Source organism: Protopterus annectens, chromosome 14.part0 (genome assembly GCF_019279795.1).
Source record: "Protopterus annectens isolate FY-2018-M chromosome 14.part0, PAN1.0, whole genome shotgun sequence".
In the NCBI taxonomy this organism is placed as follows: Eukaryota; Metazoa; Chordata; order Ceratodontiformes; family Protopteridae; genus Protopterus; species Protopterus annectens.
In genome coordinates, this window is record NC_056748.1 from 1,136,819,832 (window position 1) to 1,136,841,229 (window position 21,398).

Below are 21,398 nucleotides of genomic sequence, written 5' to 3' on the forward strand. Positions count from 1 at the left end.
TACTTAGAGGATGAGTTGGTGAGCGTATACTGCCACGGTGTACATGCACTTAGGTAAATGTTTTGTAGAGGATGAGTTGGTGAGCATATACTGCCACGGTGTACATGCACTTAGGTAAATGTTTGAAGGAATGTACCCCGGTGCAGGCAGCATTCATCAGAGCTCAGAAAGCTATTGTGAGAGAAGGGGTGCTCCATTAGAGGAGGGGTAGTTCACGACACAGGAGCAGCAAGCTGGCCCACTTCCTACACCTGGCTCGCTTTTGGGGAATGAGTAGGCTATGTAGGCAGGGACAACTGGGTTATAGGGCTCATACTTATACAAGGAATGCCTGGCTAATTTACTATGGAATGAATGGCCAAATTGGTACAAGAAGTGCCACTGGTTCAGTGTTGTGGAGGAGAAAAAATGTATCTCCTGATTGATCCCCCATTTAAGGATATTTTGAAAGATGCTACCAGAATTCATTTATTTATTTATTTACATTTGTTGACCGGGAGTGTCCAACTGGACATAGGTCCATTTTCAGTGGAGGCCTGGGGAGAAAAGCTCCACAGTTAAAATATACAGACAGTAGTTACATTGGATTTACATAGCAATTAATTTGATGAACACAGCAATTAACAATTACAAACATAGTTACAGATGAACATAGTACATCAGTAGACAACTAGAATCTTTATCATCTGCGAAGTACATAACAGACATTAACAATTGTTACAATAAGAAGTTCCTGCTGTATAGTAAGTAGTTAGGCTTATGAGCATCCGAGCTTGCTATAATCAAGGTAGTTAGTGGGGTGGAAAGAAAGGTAGTGGGTGGATGGGGTGGGTGATATTAGAGGGGGAGTTGCAAGGGCATAGCCAGCATGTTTTTAGGTGCGCTTTTAGTAAAGTTTTGAAGTGGGTGCATGATGGTATGGAGGTGATTGTGGGTGGGAGGGAGTTCCATAATTTGGCTATGGCGCAAGAGAATAGTGCTTCTCCAGCAGAGTTATTGGCTTTAGTGATCTGTAACTGATTTTTGTTGCTAAATCTTAGTGGTCTGGTGGTGCGATAGGGTTGGAGTAGATTCTGGAGGGATGGGACTATTAGTGGATGGTTTACTAGTTTGTGGGTGAGTGTGAGTTGATACCATTGAAGGAGGTGAGGGAGTTCAAGCCAGCCCAGTTCAGCAAGTGAGAGACAGTAGTGAATATACGGTAGGATGCCCCTGTGGCGAATTTGGCGATTTTGTTGTAGCAGGTCTCACTTGTTTAGATCGCATTGCCTTAGGTTGGTATATATATTGGAGAGGCATACAGTAGGGTGGAGATAAGGTGGGTATTTGCTACTGAAATCTTTGCTGCTTTGGTGAGAAGTTGGTTATTTCTGCATAACACTCTTAGTTTTTTCTGGACTTTTGTTATGGTCATGGATATGTGAATGTCAAATTTTAGTTTGTCTATTTCCACTCCTAGCAATTTGGTGTGTTTTGTTGGGTGTATAGTGGTGTCTTTTGCTGTGATGTTAAAGTGAGAGTTGTTTTGAGTATGTTTGGTGGGTTGGAAGATGAGTAGTTTAGTTTTGTTTGGGATGAGTATTAATTGGGCTTTGGATTACCAAGTTTCAACAGAGGAAATGGCTTCCTGTGTGATTTTTTGCAGTTTGGGTAGGGACTGGGCTGAGAAGATGGCGGTTGAGTCTTATTGTATGAGTGTGCCATGTTTGGTGGCAGAGGCTAGATTATTGGTGAAAACAGAGAAGTGTAGGGGTCCAAGGATGGATCCTTGGGGAACCCCTATAGAGTTGGGGAGATGTGTCATTCTGCCCTATAACGGATTTTTGGTGGTCGGACAGGTAACTCTGAAGCCAGTTGGTGACTGATTGAGAGAAGGATAGGTTATTGAGGACAGAGATGAGTTTTGTGTGGGACTATGTCAAATGCTTTAGATAGGTCTAGGAAAGTAGCAGAGGAGAGAAGGCCATTGTTTTTATGCTGAAGGGTAGTGTTAGTAAAGGAGAGTAAGGCAGTGGTGGTGCTACGGTTTGGTCAGAAACCATGCTAAGTATTGGAAAGGAGGTTGTTTGTAAGGAGGAAGTCTGAGACCTAAGAATGAATGCATCTCTCTAGTATTTTAGAGAGTGGAGAGAGAATAGCTATGGGGCGGTAACTGGTTAGTTCTGTGGAGGGGAATAATATGTGATACTTTCCCTAGTGTGGGAACATAACTTTCTGATAGAGATCGGTTAATCAAGATGGATACTGGGTAGGCTAGAACACCACTTGGGAGGTTGTCTGCTTTTAATTTGGTGGTCTTAAGTTTAGTTAAGAGTTTGTTTATGTAGGAGGTAGGAACAGGAGAAAAAGAGAAGACAGTGGGGAGATTACTAGTAGAATAACATGAGAAATTCCACTCACTGGTCACTATACTTAAGAAGGTGGACCAGGTTTTCCACTGTTGAGAAAAATGCTCAGTTTGAGCACAGGCTCCAAAACCGCATTCTATTTAAGTATTTTTCCCCTTGCTAGTGGATCTTTCCTAGGACACAGAGGAGCCAGAAAGTAATATGGTTTTGGTGTGGTCAACAGCAACAGTATAGTGCTAGCATCAGGGAAGTCGTTTGGCCTGGATTCCAGAGGTCACTGTTCTTGGCACTCATCAAGAAAGTGCAGTCCGACACAAGGAGCATCTCAGTTGCCCTGATACCTTGTCTGACTGCCTCACCCTGAAGGAGGTTCTCCCTAGGATCCATGATGAGTGTTTGAAGCTACTGAGTTTATATTCCAGTACCCTGACAAATATTGCTTATAACTGACAGTCTAAATACACATGCAGCAGAAGTACATTTACTCAAAGTTTTACAGTTACAAGCAGACAAAAATAAAAACCAGCTCAAGAACGTACCTGCCATGTGTGGAGGCTCACTCCATGCTCCATTTACTTAATTAATCTCATTCCCAGCTCACTGCAACTTTATGAAATCAGTCCATGATAGGCAATGGGCCAACCTGTCCTGCTCTTTCTGTGGACATCTGACAGTTCAAAAGAAATATGAAAAAATGAGCCTCAAGTACCAGATTGTCACACCTATATGAAGCATACTTGAGCAATTGTAATATGATTAATGATTATGGCTAGGAGTCTCTTCTCTACAAGTCAAGAGCTGGAAGAAATATCTTAAAGTGCAAGTGGGTAAGGTAAATAACATCCAGAGGTAATGAATATAATTTCTTTCCTGTTCCCATTTCCCATCTCTCTTCTTGCCAGTTGTTCCACTCCATCAATAACCTTTGGAAATGAAGGTTTTGCTAAGGCTGCTCAGGAAAGGAATCATCAGAGAGATCTCCAGACACCATAGGGTTAAGAATGTGTTCCAAATTCTTTATGCTGCCAAAGAAAAAAGAGAATTTAAGACCTGTTCTAGATATCATTGGACTAAATATATTTTCCTAGGGAATCCTTCAAATGGACAAGATGCAGTCTATCCTTCCTTATCAGTAGACTGGATGTGTTCTTTGGACCATAGGATAATTGGAGGTTACTAGGCTAACAGCCCTAGAGCCTTTTTCAGCATAGCCATTCATGTCCCAGATTTCCCAGTTATCAATGCACATGCACTAGGATGACTTTGGTATATGCTTGTGACTTAGGACATCTCTAAACTGACATTGTCCATAAGGGCCACTGGTGACAAGCCATGGATGAATTTGTGATTTTCTATCCATTGGTCCAAACTGTGCTTGAATAAGCTTGGAGGATGAGTCCCGATTCACATGAATGGGGAGTCTGCTTCAGAAAAGGAGTCATCTCTAAGACACATACCTATCCCTCCAATATGATTTTCTTTGTCACACTCGAGGTCTAGATTCTTAGATAAGGTAATTCTAGTGCTGTATGTTTTGCGAATGTGTAGCAGAGAGTACAGGGACAGGCCTTTGAGGTGGTCTACATAGGACATACTATTTACACCCAGTTTTTTTAGTGAGGGACCTCTGTGACCACTCCAGTTATTGCAAATGCCTGGTGAGATAGATGCTGAATGCTACATTGTATCCATTTACAGATGTAATGAGGGCTGAGTATAGTGGGGCTATGATGTCCTTGAATATTGCAAGTATGGGTGAATATGTAGTTCAAAATATCCGCAGACATCTTAGGTTTTAATAGAACAAGACCAAACCATTCTGCAAAGCTGACCAGTTGCTCATTTCATTTGCTGAACCAAAGCCGAGAAAAAGGTATTTAAGAAAATGTTTCCAAGTTATTAAATTAATTGTATTATCTACTGTCACAACCGATATGTCCATGGGGATTTCCAATGATGCAAAATTGTATGACATCCATGCAGCCACAAGCTGGTATTCCCTGGAAACTTCTATTATGCTTTACAAACTTTCAGGCCAGAGATTCTTCTCGGAGTTATCGTCATCTGTGACAGACTTCTCAGATGCAAAGTAATGCATTTAGCATAGCAGTTACTTAAGATAAACCTCGTTCTTACAAATTTGTGTACCACTTTCCATTCCATTGTTACTGTTTTTCAGGGGCTTTGATTTACCATCATCTTTGCCAATTTTGATTATTTTCAAAACTCAGCACTGCCTGCAAAAGAGATGGAAATGGAGATGCATGATGGGAGAATTGTATCAGAAATGTGATAGGTTGCCATGCTGTACTCCAAACATTTTAATTTGTGTTCAGTATATTTTCAGTGTGACAAAATACAGCCAATAACCAGAATATTTTTGTGTTATATTAGAAGTAAAAATCATATATTTTTCCAAGAAACATCTTTTTGTTCAGTTGTAACATGTGGTCTCAAATTGCATTGTCTGAAGTAATCATAATGTCTTCGCCATATTCAGCATTATCTTGCATGTAAATCTTTGAGGAAAGAATTGTAGTTTTAGGTAAATTTTGTACCTGACAGTACTAATATAATACATTGGGAACTGTACCATAACCTCTCAAAGGGCATCTTGCATGTGGCTTGCTATACACAGGTAGCAAATGCATTGGTTCATGGGCCTTTCACTAATGCAGTCTGACATTTTGTATTTTACTGCTTTCAGCTGGGAGATGAGTGTTGCACATGGTGCAGAATGCAGAACAGGTTCAGAATATTTACTGAGTTTGCAATTGCAACAGATGTAAGAATCAGCCACGTATCCTGAAAAATTAACTTCATTTGTAACATGCAGCTCATATTCTTTTGTCTTCATCGGCCAAAAGGTTGGGGTCAAATTCAGTGTAGAGCTGCATATAAATCTTTGAGGGAATCACTGCAGTACCAATTACCTTTTATGGCTAAGTGCCTTATTATAAGTTCCTGGGATTATTAGGAATTTTCAAAGGCTAGTTGCCATACAGCTTTATATCTATCTGTCGATAGATACATACCAAAAATAGTTTTTTATATAACAGCAATGTTCCAGGAAACAAAGTCCAGGAATCAGGTGTAGAACAGCTAAACATACTGGCGAACCAACATGAAATTAAATCCAGTAACAAAAAGGCGCAGCATGACCATCCATTCGATGTTACAGAAAACTTATTTGGAAGGAAGTGAGCACAAAAGTTTGATAAAGAGAGGATTTCAGGATGGATGTTCAGTAGAATATCAGGGTGAAGGGAAAAGGTGAGTAGCTACAAAAATCCAGCATTAATAGAAGAAGAAAAAAGATGCATTTGGTAGATTTGTGGTTGTAAGGGGCTACTGGCAAAGGAGGTGGGTTATGCTGGAATGTATTTTATATTTCAGCTAAAACTACTATTATGAAGCTTAAGAAAATGTTGGGAGAAATTGGCTTTCAGCAAGGAAAATTACTTAAAATTTGTGAACTTGATTTGCAGCAGTGAGGATGTATCTGGGGGACCTAGAAGGGGAAACTATAACATGAGAGAGTTAATTTCTGAAGAAATTTATGAAAATATTTGGTATAGATGTGAATTCAGTAGTAGGAACTCTGAGAGAATTTACATATTTTCAAAGGTTCATTGAGTAGACTAAACTAGTTGTACGTTTAATTGAGCACCAACAGATATCAAGCAACTATTTCATATCATGCGCCAATAGTAACGAAGATAAAAATGCAGGGTAATGAAGAAAAATGACACCGGCACTTCCTCTCCTACCTGTTTAAAAGAGAGACATTTAAGGAATGGGTAGTAGAAATTAACTTGCATTATTAGCGTAGGTAAAAGTTTCTTCAGACGTTATAGCTACTGAGTAGAATAAAATGAAGGTGGAGTTTAAAATGGGGAAAAAGTAAAAGAAATATGAAGAAGGTTGAAGTATTGCCAAATAAGGGAAATCTCACTGAATAAGAGGCAGAACTGCAGAGTGCTAAAGAGAAAATAAGAGAGTATCTGAATAATATGCATGAGTTTAGAAAGATTGCTGTTATGCACCTGCTTTTGGTAATAGCTCCAGAGCACAAAAATGTTTAGCTAGCAGTTTGGGTAATAGAAATAACAGGCTGTTGCTAAACTTAGGAAGCCTATAACAAGAAAAATAACCACAGATCCCGTAGCTATATTAAAAATATTTTGTGAAAATTTGTATAAAGTAGAGGAATGTGGAAATAAGAGCACAAATTGAAATATTTATGGAAGACTTAAGTATGCCAAGGTTAGAGGTAGATGAGGCTCAACAATTACCAGTTAAAATAGGAGGGAATGAGAGAAAAAAAGGTTACCTTCAATCAATAAATCTGCAGGAAAGATTTCAGGACTAGACAGTATTCCTGTGGAAGTTTGGAAGCCAGGAGGGATGAAACTGTTAAAGATCTGGAGACACTATAAAATGAAGTATTTAGGAATATGGATAAAAAGGATTCTCTTATGGCTGCTTAGGATTTGTTGGTAGAGACTAAACAAAAGATAATACAAAAACTGAGAAACTGGAAGCTCTTGTTTATGGATATAGATTGCAAAATAGAAGCAGTGAAAATGTTTTTAGTCCCTTTGGTTTTATATACAGGTTAGACATATTTGTATCTACCAGAGGAGAAGTTGTGGTTGTGGACAATAATTAACAGTTGAAGGAATTTATCTGGGATGGGAAGAGAAAAAGGGTTAGTAGGGTATGTTCCAACTGAACAAAGTGGTTTAGTATTACTTGATTTAAAGGGATATTTTAGACCTAAGCATTTAAAGCTCATATACATAATGCAAGCAGAAAGCTGTAATTCAAACTGGAACGTGATGATGATGATGATCAAATAGGGGGGAAATTAAATAAAAAGAGAGTGGGATTTTGGATGCAGATCCTAGAGAATAATGGTTGTGCAGAATATTATATTTATAAAGTAGCATAAAGCATTCTGAGAACTAAGCCAACACAAGAATGTAGAAAGGAGATTTTGCCAATAGGGATGACTGTAATTATGGTTATAGAGAATAGGCAAGAGGGGGGTGGAATTTAATGGAAAAAACCTGGCAAAGGAACCAAGGTACTGGGAGCAAATAACTAGAGTAGGAAAGGTAATAATATGAGAAGAGGCCAAGACATTGAAACTTCATGCTAGAGACTGCCTTCCCTATCCGGGATTTGTATCTGAGTATATGCCAAGATTAAGAGATAGTGCAATTCTAAGTTAAACACCTGTTCTCACAGAATTTTTAGGTGAATCTAGAACAGAAGCTGCTGTTGAGAAAAAAAGATAATTAGTAGGGTGCATATAGTATGAGAACTACAGGAATCGGAGCAGGTTAGAAAATATTGAGGAGAGAGAGTATGTATGGCTCCCTAGTATGCAACAACGTGTTGAAGATTTAGGAATTTTGCTTGGAAGTGTCTGCATAGGTATATTTGTACTCCAAGCAGACTCCAAAGAAATTTTCCTCAGGACTAATGCCAAATATTGGAGTGTGTTGGGGAAGAAAAAGGGAAAATGTGTTTTGGGAGTGCAATGAGTTGGCAGACTTTATAAATTCCCTGTCAGAAATATTGGGTGAGCAAATGGGTGTAACTAACGACATTTTTTGAGCTTATTTATTTATTTATTTTACATTTGTTGATCGGGATAGTCCGACTGGATATATGTCCATTTTCAATGGAGGCCCGGGGAGAAAAGCTCCACATGCCAAAAAAGAGAGAGTACGTACATCATTGAGTGATATAAACAGGCAGACATGTTTAGAAAAATATAGACAAAGAATACAGGCAGATATCAATATACATAATGTGCAGACTTGCATCTGATTGGCAGAGACGAATCAGAAAATATGAACATAGAATACAATCAGATCTCATAATTCACAATGCTTAGACATTCATATGCTACGAGACATAGATACTTGGCTAAACAGCAGGTTGGGTAGCAAGACATGTATTAGTGAAGTTGTTAGGTTTAGAAAAAGAGCACAGCCAATGAGATGTGAGGTATTTTTTGAGTTCTCTTCTAAATAGTGGTAGTGAGGTTTCCTTGGTAATGGTAGTAGGCAGAAGATTCCAGATTTTACCAGCTGAAATGGCAAATATAGCATCGCCTGCAGAGTTATTGGATTTTTGGGTCAGTATCAATAGTTTATCAGCTGGGCATAATGGCCTGGGGGTGCTATGAGGGGTGAGAATATTTTTGAGGGCAGGAGTGTTATCAGGTTGATGGAGGATTTTATGCGCTACTATAAGCTAGTTGAACTGTAGAAGGGTAGGATACTCTAGCCAACCCAGTGCTTTGAGGTTCTGGCAATGCTGGGTCCTAAAAGCCATGCCAGTAGCGAATATGGCTATATGATTGTAACATCCTGATAATTTGTTGAGATCGGTTTTGGACAGGTTGGTGAGTACAGGGGAGGCATACATAAGGGTAGAGAGGAGGTGTTATCTTGCAATAGCTACACTACACTAGCTAGGGGGGGTGAGGAAAGGTTTGGCTCTGTACAGGGAGCCAAGTTTTTTGTTGACAGACTTAATAGTGTGATTTACATGTTTATCAAATTTAAGGTTGTCTATTATTATGCCTAGAAGCTTTGTATGGTCATCAGGATGTCCTTGCTAGATTTGATGTTGAAGGAAGGAGGAGAAATTATACGGTTAGGGGAGAAAAGTAGTAGCTTGGTTTTGTTAGGATTTAGCAGGTGGCAATTAGCTAGTCATGTGTCTACCATGCTGAAATTGGTCTGAGTGAGGGTTAGAAGTTGTGTAGGAGAGGAGGCAGAGCATATTAGCATTGAGTCATCTGCATATTGGATGCAGGTGGCTCCTGAGATGGTGGTGTACAGATCATTGATAAAGATAGAGAAAAGAAGGGGTCCTAGTATGGACCCTTGTGGGACACCTAGGGTTAGAGGAAGTTGGGATGACAGCTTGCTCTGCCATAAGACAGCCTGCTGTCTACTGTTTAGGTAGGAGTGAAACCATTGTTTTGCTGTAGGGTATTGAGCAGTATCTGATGGTTGACCATATCGAAAGCTTTTGAGAGAGCTAGGAAGAGTGCTGAAGATAGTTTTTTGTTACGATGAAGATTGATGACAGAGAAAGATAGAAGAGCCATGGTGGTACTGTGGAATAGCCTAAAGCCTTGCTGAGAGTCGGCAAGCTTTCCGTTTTGAATAAGAAAGTGCATGATTTTGTTTGTGTATGCATCTTTCCATGATTTTAGCTAGTGGTGAAAGAATGGCTATAGGTCTAAAGTTAGATAATTCTGTGGAACTTCATTATGGAGAGGTACAACGTGATATTTTCCATATTGCTGGGATGGATTCTTCTGAGATGGATGTGTTAAGAATAGAAATGGGAAGTACTATGGCATCAGCTGCTTTTTGAAGCTATTCAGCTGGGAGGTGGTCAACAGCTAGTGTAGTAGGTTTTAGATTTTTGAGTAAGGTCTGGATCAGGTTGGTAGGTACGGTTTGAAAGTGCTGGATGGATCAGGGCTAGATGTGCCAGAGCTGCTGTTTGTGTCTGATGGAGTGAGATGAGTAGCTAGAGACTGGATAGTTCCAGTAAAGGAGGAGTTGAAGCTGTTTGCAATTTCTACAGGGGATTTATCAAGGGCAGCTGATGTGGTAGGAGTGGCGGAACGGCCTGGGTGGAGAAGACTGTTAATACCAGCCCAGAACTTTTGAGGTTTTAGCTGTTATTTCTGTTGTAGGAGGGTGTAGTGATTTTTTTTTGTCTAGAATGACGGATTTTTTGGTCTGGTTCCTTAGCTGCCAGTATCTTACTTGGTCCCATAGCCGGCCTTAGGCATAGGCCAACTAGGCGGCCGCCCTAGGCGCTAAGTCTATAGGGGTGCTTTTCCAGTATTTATTTCGTGTAGGTAGAGCAGGACGGGGGCACCAGGTAGTGTGGTGGTACCAGTTGACCTAGGGGCATTCCTGCTTGGTCCAGCATACAGCTTGGGTACAGGATCTGAATTGCCTGTACACAGTAAGGCCTTAAGTTTAATTCTTTTGTTGCCAAAAAAGCTATTGGAAATTGAAGTATAAACACGCTGTATTTGAAGTATTGAATATTGTACAGGAATAAAAGAACCGGAGGTGAGATCTCCAGAAAAGAATAGGAGGAAATTGCATAAAAATGGAACTTGTGGGAACAATACATGCGTATGTTTTGGAGGAGGAGATAGATTTAAGGGAAGGCAGGAATTGAGCAGCTTATGTCATGTTGGATTGACAGTTATACAGAAACATGTGACGTGTAATGTTTGTAACTGGAAACATGTTAACATGTTTTTTTTCTTTATCTAAATGTACGTTTGCCTGTGTCTTATGGAATAATTCAATAAAGGTGTAAAAAAATGTTTGTTTTTGTTTACAGGGAAAGTCTGACTAATGTGATTGTGTACGACTTTGATAAGGACGTCGAGTACAATACTGGGCCCAGAAGACGTATGTGAGAAGTAAAAACATCTTATAGTTTTCCTGTATATGGAAGCTTTTTACAACTAAATTTGACCGGGTCCCATCCCAAATTTAGACTAGTATGAAATAAAGAACTTTGCATGAAGATGCATCTGGATGAGTGTCTGCATACCTGGAATCACCAGCTAAGGTTGCTGGCATATTATTCATAGGAATTTTCTAAAATATGTCATGTGGATTCAGGCTATGGATCTATATTGCTAGCTACTACTGGCAGTCTTCCAAAGATATCTGAGTACTGTCCTTTTAGCCATTTGGTTCACAATAAACGTTTACTTTCACATTGGGTCTATGTTAAATCAGTGAATGCTGGTTTATCGACCCTCTTTAAGCAAAAGCTTAAAATCCCAAACAATCGGAAAAGCAATTTTATTCCTCAGGGAAAAATCGTTGTTCCACAAAACAAAAACAACACAAAAAAAACCCTTAAAAACAGTATAATTGTGGGGCTTTACCTCCCCCAGACCCCCTAGTTAAGTATACCAACTCCGAGATCACACCACAGTAGAGGAAATGCCAAAGTCCCGAAAACGGCCCAGCGATTTTTTTTGCTGGGAAAAAAATCGCTGTTCTGAGTGTTCAGGATTTTTAGCTTTTGCTTAAAGAGGGCCGATAAATCAGTGTTCGCTTTTTTAATCGTTTGCTGATTTAATATAGACCCTTTCAGATTTGTCAGATTGACAAACTCAGCATATATCTGGTTCACATCTTTAGTATGTTCTGCTGCCATTAGAACCAAAAACAGTGTGTCTTTCTCAGGAAAAAGGTAATATATTCTGTTAACTTAAATGTTATAACAATATATGCATATTTTATTTGTTTTGAAAGTCATGTCCATATTTGAGACTTTATCAGTCTATCTCTAATGGATGTTAGTTATTGCAGTATCTGGTATAAAGTAGACTATCCAGGAGGTCCTTTCTTGAAAATATATGAGAATCTTGAGGCAGTAGACAAGATACTTTCATTTGATGTAATAGCCAAATTCAAAACAGAAGTGCCTTTTGAGATTGAGAAACTGGAACATTTGCAAAGCATCTAGTTGAAAACAAAAGTGTAGCTTTCACATATCCCCAGAAAGAACTATATAATTCTATTGTGAATTCAGGCTTAAGAATACGTATTTCTATAAAAAAAGTGATATTTTTATTTTTGATGGTATGGAAAAAACTTATTTAAAAATTATTTTATTAAAATTCAAGATGTAGCTGCTTATTTGCCATAGGGAAAGGAGCACAATCTAAAAGTGTGATTTTTTTTTTTTTGCAAGTGAATTACTGTTAAATGTTACAAGAAATGTCCAGCTATATTAGGGATAATGACATTTATATGTTGTGGCATAGAGGATGTTAAGTGGCTAAGCATATGCTGTTTTTTGTAAGTAGCTAATGACTATATGGTTTGGTGTTATAGAAATATTATTGGAATAAAACTGTACTAGATGTTCATGTATGATAAATGTAACTTAAACCAAATTATACTTTTTGAGCTGAGAAATCTACACTAGATATAGTAGAAGAGTGCAGACAGCAACAGAAATTAAATGAAAATACCTGCTGTAGTGATGATAAATAGATAAGGCTTTACACAGAAAATAGAGGTTATTCACTCTCATTGAAAGAGGGAGAACAGGAGACCTTCACAGAGATCTGGGAATTTTGGTATCTCCTACCTGACGAATTTAATGCATGACAGAAGTCCATTGAGTAATGGGAAGAATTCAGGAAGACCCATGTGAAAAAGAGCTTTGATTTAAAAGAGGATGTCTTAATATCTTACTGGAGTGGAAACCTATATGACCTGTATGAATGCATGTTTAATAAGTGTAGTTTTGCTTATTCATTACTGCAAATAAAGCACTCTGAACTGATGAAGTCTGCCTGCAGAGTCTTTTACCCAATAAAATACAATCAGCACAAGTAGCTTTAAACAAGTCAGTCTTGGGGGACAGTCCTCTCAAAAACTGTCAGTGGTAAATGTATTAAGAACACAGTGTTAGTCATAATGCCTTAGGAATTACAGCTTCTACCATAGCAATTTTACCATAAGGGATAGATACTAGTAAAGATATTTCAGGAGGTCCTGATACCACACAGAACTTGTATTCAAAAGTCAACTGCTGGGCAAGACAATAACACGGGTTTAAAGTTGTCGTTAAAGATATTTTAAGAACTATATTAGAACGTATCAGGGAATAACACTGGTTTAAAGTTGTCGTTAAAGATATTTTAAGAACTATATTAGAATGTATCAGGGAATAACACTGGTTTAAAGTTGTCGTTAAAGATATTTTAAGAACTATATTAGAATGTATCAGGGAATAACACTGGTTTAAAGTTGTCGATAAAGATATTTTAAGAACTATATTAGAACATATCAGGGAATAACACTGGTTTAAAGTTGTCGTTAAAGATATTTTAAGAACTATATTAGAACGTATCAGGAAATAACACTGGTTTAAAGTTGTCATTAAAGATATTTTAAGAACTATATTAGAACGTATCAGGGAATAACACTGGTTTAAAGTTGTTGTTAAAGATATTTTAAGAACTATATTAGAATGTATCAGGGAATAACACTGGTTTAAAGTTGTCGTTAAAGATATTTTAAGAACTATATTAGAATGTATCAGGGAATAACACTGGTTTAAAGTTGTCGATAAAGATATTTTAAGAACTATATTAGAACATATCAGGGAATAACACTGGTTTAAAGTTGTCGTTAAAGATATTTTAAGAACTATATTAGAACGTATCAGGGAATAACACTGGTTTAAAGTTGTCGATAAAGATATTTTAAGAACTATATTAGAACGTATCAGGGAATAACACTGGTTTAAAGTTGTCGTTAAAGATATTTTAAGAACTATATTAGAACGTATCAGGGAATAACACTGGTTTAAAGTTGTCGTTAAAGATATTTTAAGAACTATATTAGAACGTATCAGGGAATAACACTGGTTTAAAGTTGTCGTTAAAGATATTTTAAGAACTATATTAGAACGTATCAGGGAATAACACTGGTTTAAAGTTGTCGTTAAAGATATTTTAAGAACTATATTAGAACGTAGAAAAGGAAAAGAGTAACACCCACCAGGGCAGAATAAAATGAAAAAACTTTAAATTGCCACAAAGTCCAGCAGCCGTACCACGAAGGTGAATTCACAACAGGAAGTTTATTGGAACAGGCAGATAATTTTAGACTGATACAGACTAAGCATAGTAGAATGCTTTCGCCAAACAGTTAGGCATCTTCAGAGTCGTAACAAAGAACAAACATCACATACATTTTAAATACCACACTCCATGCTGCTATTGGTTGAACCAAACACCTCCCCCACCCACATTGATTAATAAAACTTCTTAATAAATAACTATTTAATATTTATTACACTTTTACATACATAATAATTATTTAAAAATTGTTTAAAAATTGTTTAAAAACTCCTCAAAAGTTAGGTTTTATTCTAATTTGTATAAATACATTAACAACTACATGTAACAATAAATTACATATACTTCACAAAAAAATAAAATTGATTCAAAAAAATAAATTCAAAAAATTCAAAAAATGCAGAAATTACTCTAATTTATGGTTATATCTGATGGGATCTAAGTTTTAGTATAGGTTTAATAGAGATGTGGTCATTTAACCCTGGGGGTCTACAGGCATCTAGTCTAATTTGCCATTCTGTTTCTAAAGCCCCCACCCTATTGACCACATCTCCACCTTCACCACAATCAACTACACGACCTATAACAAAAAACAAAAACTTTTTAAAATCACTACATTGTATACTGTGCAAGTATAGTGCATTGTGCAAATCCTTCTTTTTGATTGACCTTGAATGTTCAGAAATCCGATCTCGAAGCCTCCTAATAGTTTTGCCTACATAGTATGCATTACAGGAAGAACAGGAGGCTAAATATACAAGGTTTTTGGTACAACAGTTACATTTTCCAGGACATTTGATAGTATATTTGTAACCCTCTACACATACATATGAACCTTCGTACACAAACCTGCACCATCTACAAAATCCACACTTTTTCATACTTGACCTGTAATTTTTTATTTTATTCTTTTCTAGGATTCCTTTCAGGTTCTCCCCTCTACTGTACACAATATTAGGTCCTTTACCAAGAATCTTTTTGACCTCTTCACTTAGGGAAAAATTCCATACTCCCTTAATCATTTCAATAAACATAGATGTCATCCCATTGTACTTTAGCACTAAACGTAAACCTTCAACCTTTTCGTCCTTCTTACCATCCTCCACTTCTCTTAATGTTGCTCCACCCAATAAAATCGGGGCATATCTACCTCTTCTTTCTCTATTTACATCTCTCTTTACACTAAGTAACAATTTTAAAGGGTATCCACGGTCAAGAAACATTCCAATCAGTTTGAACATTTCGTCCTTGAAATCCCCATCTTGACTAACTAGCCTGGACGTTCTGACCATTTGAGCCTTAATTAACCCCTTACGTTGATGAAATGGATGGTAACTATTAAAATGTAAAAGGGAGTTGGAATAGTTTTCCTTCCTGTATATGTTACTTGTAAAACCCCCTTCACTTTTACAAATCAACACATCTAAGTAACAAATACTGTCATTTTTCCAATTGAATGTAAATTTCAAAAAGTTTGTTGTTTTTCCTAGAAAATCCACAAATTCAATTGCTGAATCCTGGTCACCCTTCCATAATATCAATATATCGTCCAAAAACCTATTGTACATAAGTATTTTCTCCATGTATTTACTGGACGAAAAAATGTGTTCCTTTTCCCAGGTCAATAGCACTGCATTCGCAAACAAGGGGGCACATTTCACCCCCATTGCTACTCCTAATACCTGTTGGAAAAGATCACCTTCAAATACCAGAAAATTATTTTTTAACACTATTTCCATCAGGTCTAAAAGGAAGTTCGTTTTCTGTCCGTTAAACAGGCCACTCTTGACCATGGCTTCAAAAAACAACTCTAGGCCCTCCTCCTGTGGAATAACCGAGAACAGGTTTACCACGTCAATAGTCAGGAACCCAAAGTCCCCCTCTATTTTTCCTACATCTTTAAACCTTTTCAAACAGTGCCAAGAATCTTTTATTATGTGTTCAACATCATCGAACATAGATTTAAGTGAAATATCAACAAATGCAGCTATAGGTTCAGTTTTAGATCCTCTTGCACTTACAATAGGCCTATATTCCAATCTATCAGCACCCTTATGTGTCTTTGGAATACCGAACAGTGTCGGTATTTTTGGAAATTTAACTGATAGAAAGTCATATTCACTTTCATTAATTGAACCTTGGGACAAAGCATCGTATAAAAAAACATCAATTTTCATGTAAGCCCTATTTATTTCACTTCTTGACACAGCCTTATACGTTTCATCTTTATTTAATAACGCTGTTATATCAGAAATGTAATCAGTGTTTGTCATAATCACTGTGCCCCCTCCCTTGTCGGGCTTCATAAATCTGTACATACCAGATTTTTTCAGGGAGTCCAATAAATCTCTTTCTTTCATTGTTAAATTATCGTCAAACACCTGAAAATTTTTTAACATCTCCCTCGTTTGGGCCTCCACTATTCTTTCAAAACCTATAACTTCCGTATGTAACGGAGGCATAAATGCACTTTTCCTTTTGAAATTGTTAACAGGGGTGGAGTTATTCACATTTATTGTTTCACTCTTCCCCCCTGTAAAAAACATTTTTAAATGCATCTGCCTAGTAAACATTTTTAATTCCACCAATGTTTTCACAGTGTCAGGTTTAAACATAGGGACAAATTTAACCCCTTTTCCAAATAATTCAAAATACTCATTGTTAATGTTTAAGTCTGTGTAGTTATAGATGCAATAACCATTTTTCCGATAAACTTTAAAGTTTTTTCCTTCTTTAATGACAAATTCGTAATTATCAAAAATCTCTGGCACATTACAACTTTCTTGAATACATTTCTCATGTGTTCCTTCTGAACTACTATACGGAGAAATCATATTGTTCTCATTGCATACGTAATATATATCATCCGTATTCTCCGAAGGTAACATCATGTTGTCATTGTGTAAAAAACTTTTCTCATTAACATAGTCAACATTTACATCTGTACTGATCCCATCATTGTTAACAAACTCACAGGTATTTCCCCTAAAAAAACTTTCATTCCAAATATTTTCATTATCAACAAAACTTTCATTCAACAAAATATTCTCACCTATTAATACCTCCCCCTCCTGTTGGTCCTTCCATTCATTTTGTAATTTTCTTGTAGTTCCCCCCCTATATTAGAATGTATCAGGAAATAACACTGGTTTAAAGTTGTCATTAAAGATATTTTAAGAACTATATTAGAATGTATCAGGGAATAACACTGGTTTAAAGTTGTCGTTAAAGATATTTTAAGAACTATATTAGAACGTATCAGGGAATAACACTGGTTTAAAGTTGTCGTTAAAGATATTTTAAGAACTATATTAGAACATATCAGGAAATAACACTGGTTTAAAGTTGTCATTAAAGATATTTTAAGAACTATATTAGAACGTATCAGGGAATAACACTGGTTTAAAGTTGTCGTTAAAGATATTTTAAGAACTATATTAGAACGTATCAGGGAATAACACTGGTTTAAAGTTGTCGTTAAAGATATTTTAAGAACTATATTAGAATGTATCAGGGAATAACACTGGTTTAAAGTTGTCGTTAAAGATATTTTAAGAACTATATTAGAACGTATCAGGGAATAACACTGGTTTAAAGTTGTCGTTAAAGATATTTTAAGAACTATATTAGAACGTATCAGGGAATAACACTGGTTTAAAGTTGTCGTTAAAGATATTTTAAGAACTATATTAGAAAGTATCAGGGGGTAGCTTTGTGTATAGAACCCTAACAGCTGTTTTGGCATTAACACTTAACTTCACTGATTCTGAAGGATATTGGTATGCTTAAATAATAATGTAATACTTTAGACTAGAACCTTTGATGCAGGAAGACATGGTGGTTAAGAAGCTTACTGGTTTTATAGCTAGCTAGGTGTAAGACTAATCAGTTGGGTAAGGGATGTTGAATTTTACTTCAGTCCCATAATTTATTTTATTTATTCTTTGTTGACCGGGTTGGTCCCACTGGTTAGTAGCCTCTGTTCAGGGGAGACTCAAGTGGTATTAGGGGTAATTTGTCCAGGGTTTCAGTGAACTTCCCCTACTCATCATTGTTGTGAATGGTACCCATTTTGCAGGAGCACTTCCTGTTTCTGTTCCAGGCACAGGTGGCATGGAGAAACAGGGAGGCAGACTGAGATAATGGAGTGGTGAGAGAAATGGAGGAGAAAGCAAATATCAAGACTGGAGAATGTGTGGAAGATTCTGAGGAGATGTTTCAAAGAAATCTGTTTGATGGAGATGGATCAGCAAATGATGGATGTATAATTACAGCCCTTTAGTAGGGAGTGTTGTGGGATGATTTACTTAAAGAAATGGTGATGAAGAGTGAGCCAGAAAATGAAGGAGATGTTTCCTGGGGGGACATTATAAAGAAAATACAAAAGGGGAATGCAGAGAGAATTCCAAAGAATAGTGGTGAGATAGAAAAAACACTATGCAGAGAAAGTAAAAGAAGGCAAAAGAGGAGAAGCAGAAAAGATGGTAAAAGAAAATGAAAAATGGAAGTACTTGGCAAGGAATCAGAATCAAATTTATTGGCCAAGTATGCACACACACAAGGAATTTGATAATAGTTTCAATGACTCCAAGTATGAATTACATAAACAATATACATACAACTATTAAGAACAAGACAACTGACGTACATTCAACTATTAAAAACAGGCAAAAAAAAGTAAATATACATATACATACATGCAAGGTGCAAAGTGCAACTCGGTGCAAGAAATACTGAAATAAACTCTGAAAGAAACTAATATTAATATATAAACAATACTACAGAATCCTCAAAGGCTTGGGAAAAATGAATACCCCGGCCTAATAAGCTGAGTTATCTGTTTATGAACTTGATGGCCTTGAGGAAAAAAAACTGTTCTTATTTGCTTGTTTTGGTGTGTATTCATCTATAATACCTGGCTGATGGTAATAGTTCAAAAGGATGGTGGCCTGGATGTGAAGGGTCGGTGATGATTCTTCCTGCCCTTTTCATGACTCTGGAATAGTACAGGTCCTGTAAGGAGGGCAAACTAGCACCAGTGATATTTTCAGCAGACTTGACTATTCAATGTAACCTATTTTTGTCATGATTAGACAGGGATCCAAACTACATTCAAAGTAAAAAAAGAGAAATAAATGGATAAGTATGTGTGGGACACTTAATAGCTTCTTTGGGTATAAAAGCACATGAGATAACAGCATTTATTCTTAACAGACATTTTGTGACATATTTGTGGCATATTTGAGACTGTTTTTTCAATGGAAACATTTCTTGGATAATATGAAAAGAAGAGATTGTAAACCATGGAATCTTTACAAGATGAAAGCTTTTAACAGGGAAGCAAATAAATTCATGTACAATTTCCCACAGATATGGAAAGAGTCTGAAAAGGCATTTAAAAATGTTATGTAAAAAAGTACTAGACATTTATTTATTATTTTATTTTACATTTGTTAACCGGGCTAGTCTAACTGGATACATGTCCATTTTCAGTAGAGGCCAGAGGAGTTAAGCTCCAAGTTAGGACAATAAAATTAATACAATAAAGTATAAGGATACATGAGCAAATATTAAAGTATTAACAGTATGCGTAAACAGGTTATCACAGTAAAATGTACAGTGCATGATACAAGAATAAATAAAGGGATGTAAATACAATCAGAGTAGTCAAGAGAAATAAGCAACATAGTTTAAAAAGAAAAATAGAGTTGCTTAATGAGTAGATGGGTTAGGCAGAGTAGAGTGTGTAGAGACACTTTGACTAGTCAGGTTTAGAGCATTGACATAACCAGTGTGTTTTCAGGAATACTTTCAATTTGTTTTTGACTAGTCAGGTTTAGTGCATTGACATAACCAGTGTGTTTTCAGGAATACTTTCAATTTGTTTTTGACTAGTCAGGTTTAGAGCATTGACATAACCAGTGTGTTTTCAGGAATACTTTCAATTTGTTTTTGACTGGTCAGGTTTAGAGCGTTGACACAACCAGTGTGTTTTCAGGAATACTTTTCAATTTGTTTTTGACTAGTCAGGTTTAGATCAGTGACATAACCGGTGTGTTTTCAGGAATACTTTCAATTTGTTTTTGACTAGTCAGGTTTAGAGCGTTGACATAACCAGTGTGTTTTCAGGAATACTTTCAATTTGTTTTTGACTAGTCAGGTTTAGCGCATTGACATAACCAGTGTGTTTTCAGGAATACTTTCAATTTGTTTTTGACTAGTCAGGTTTAGAGCGTTGACACAACCAGTGTGTTTTCAGGAATACTTTTCAATTTGTTTTTGGCTAGTCAGGTTTAGATCAGTGACATAACCAGTGTGTTTTCAGGAATACTTTCAATTTGTTTTTGACTAGTCAGGTTTAGAGCGTTGACATAACCAATGTGTTTTCAGGAATACTTTCAATTTGTTTTTGACTAGTCAGGTTTAGCGCATTGACATAACCAGTATGTTTTCAGGAATACTTTCAATTTGTTTTGAAAGAGGATAATGAGGAAAGTGTAGAGAGTTTGTTTGGAAGGAGGTTCCAGGCTTTCCCAACTATATTAGAGAAAAGGGAGTCGCCAGCTTTGAGATATGTTTTAGTGGTATGTACTAGAAGTTTCTGAGAAGACCTTAAGGATGCTAGGTTTTTATAGGAGGTGATTAGTGTTGAGAGAATAGGTGTTTTTGAAGGTTTGTAAAGAGTGTTATGGGCTATAGTTAGCTGATGGAATGTAATTAGATTTTGAAGTTCAAGCCAACCTAGCTGTTTTAAATTAAGGCAGTGATAGGTTCTAAAAGGATTACCAGTTGCAAATCTAGCTATATTATTGTAGGACATTTCCAATTTGTTGAGATTATTTTTTGAAAGGTTAAATTGCAAAAGTTTAAGACAAAAAGCGGTTTATGAACTGGATAGGAGTGTAATTTTGTGATAAAAACAGAAAAATAATAAATTATACATATACCAAGCATGATAAATGTTTAGGTGGATTGGAGCATTGTAAAATACTGGTGACAAACCAAAATGTGTGTGTTTTATTATTTTTTTTGTGGAAAAGGAGACCTGATAAGTAACTGATGAAAGAAAATGTTATATTGGTGGGGAAATGGTACATGATACTAAAACCTAAGAACTGAAATGTTATCAATGTGACAAAATTGAACATCTATTTATTGAAACAATGAAAATAAGAGGAAAATGAAAGAGAGAGATAATAAAATTAACAAAAGAAATTATAGTAGTAGAAACAAAAAAAATTAGATGAGAAAAATAGAGGACTTAAAAGAAGGTTTTGAAATAAGTGATGCAGACATCAATTGAAAGTAGTAAAAGAAAAAAAACGAATTATACTACTAAAATGGTAAAACACAGAAAAAGTAAATTTAAA

General features: G+C 36.5%; 1 long non-coding RNA gene across 1 annotated transcript in view; it reads left to right on the forward strand.

Annotated features, from left to right (window-relative positions):
- Positions 1–10,940, forward strand: part of LOC122789456 — a 554,265-nt gene extending 543,325 nt beyond the window's left edge. Inside the window, exon 3 of the long non-coding RNA XR_006362812.1 lies at positions 10,752–10,940. This is a non-coding gene — a long non-coding RNA (uncharacterized LOC122789456). The remainder of the gene's footprint in view (positions 1–10,751) is intronic.
- Positions 10,941–21,398: the final 10,458 nt, after the last annotated feature.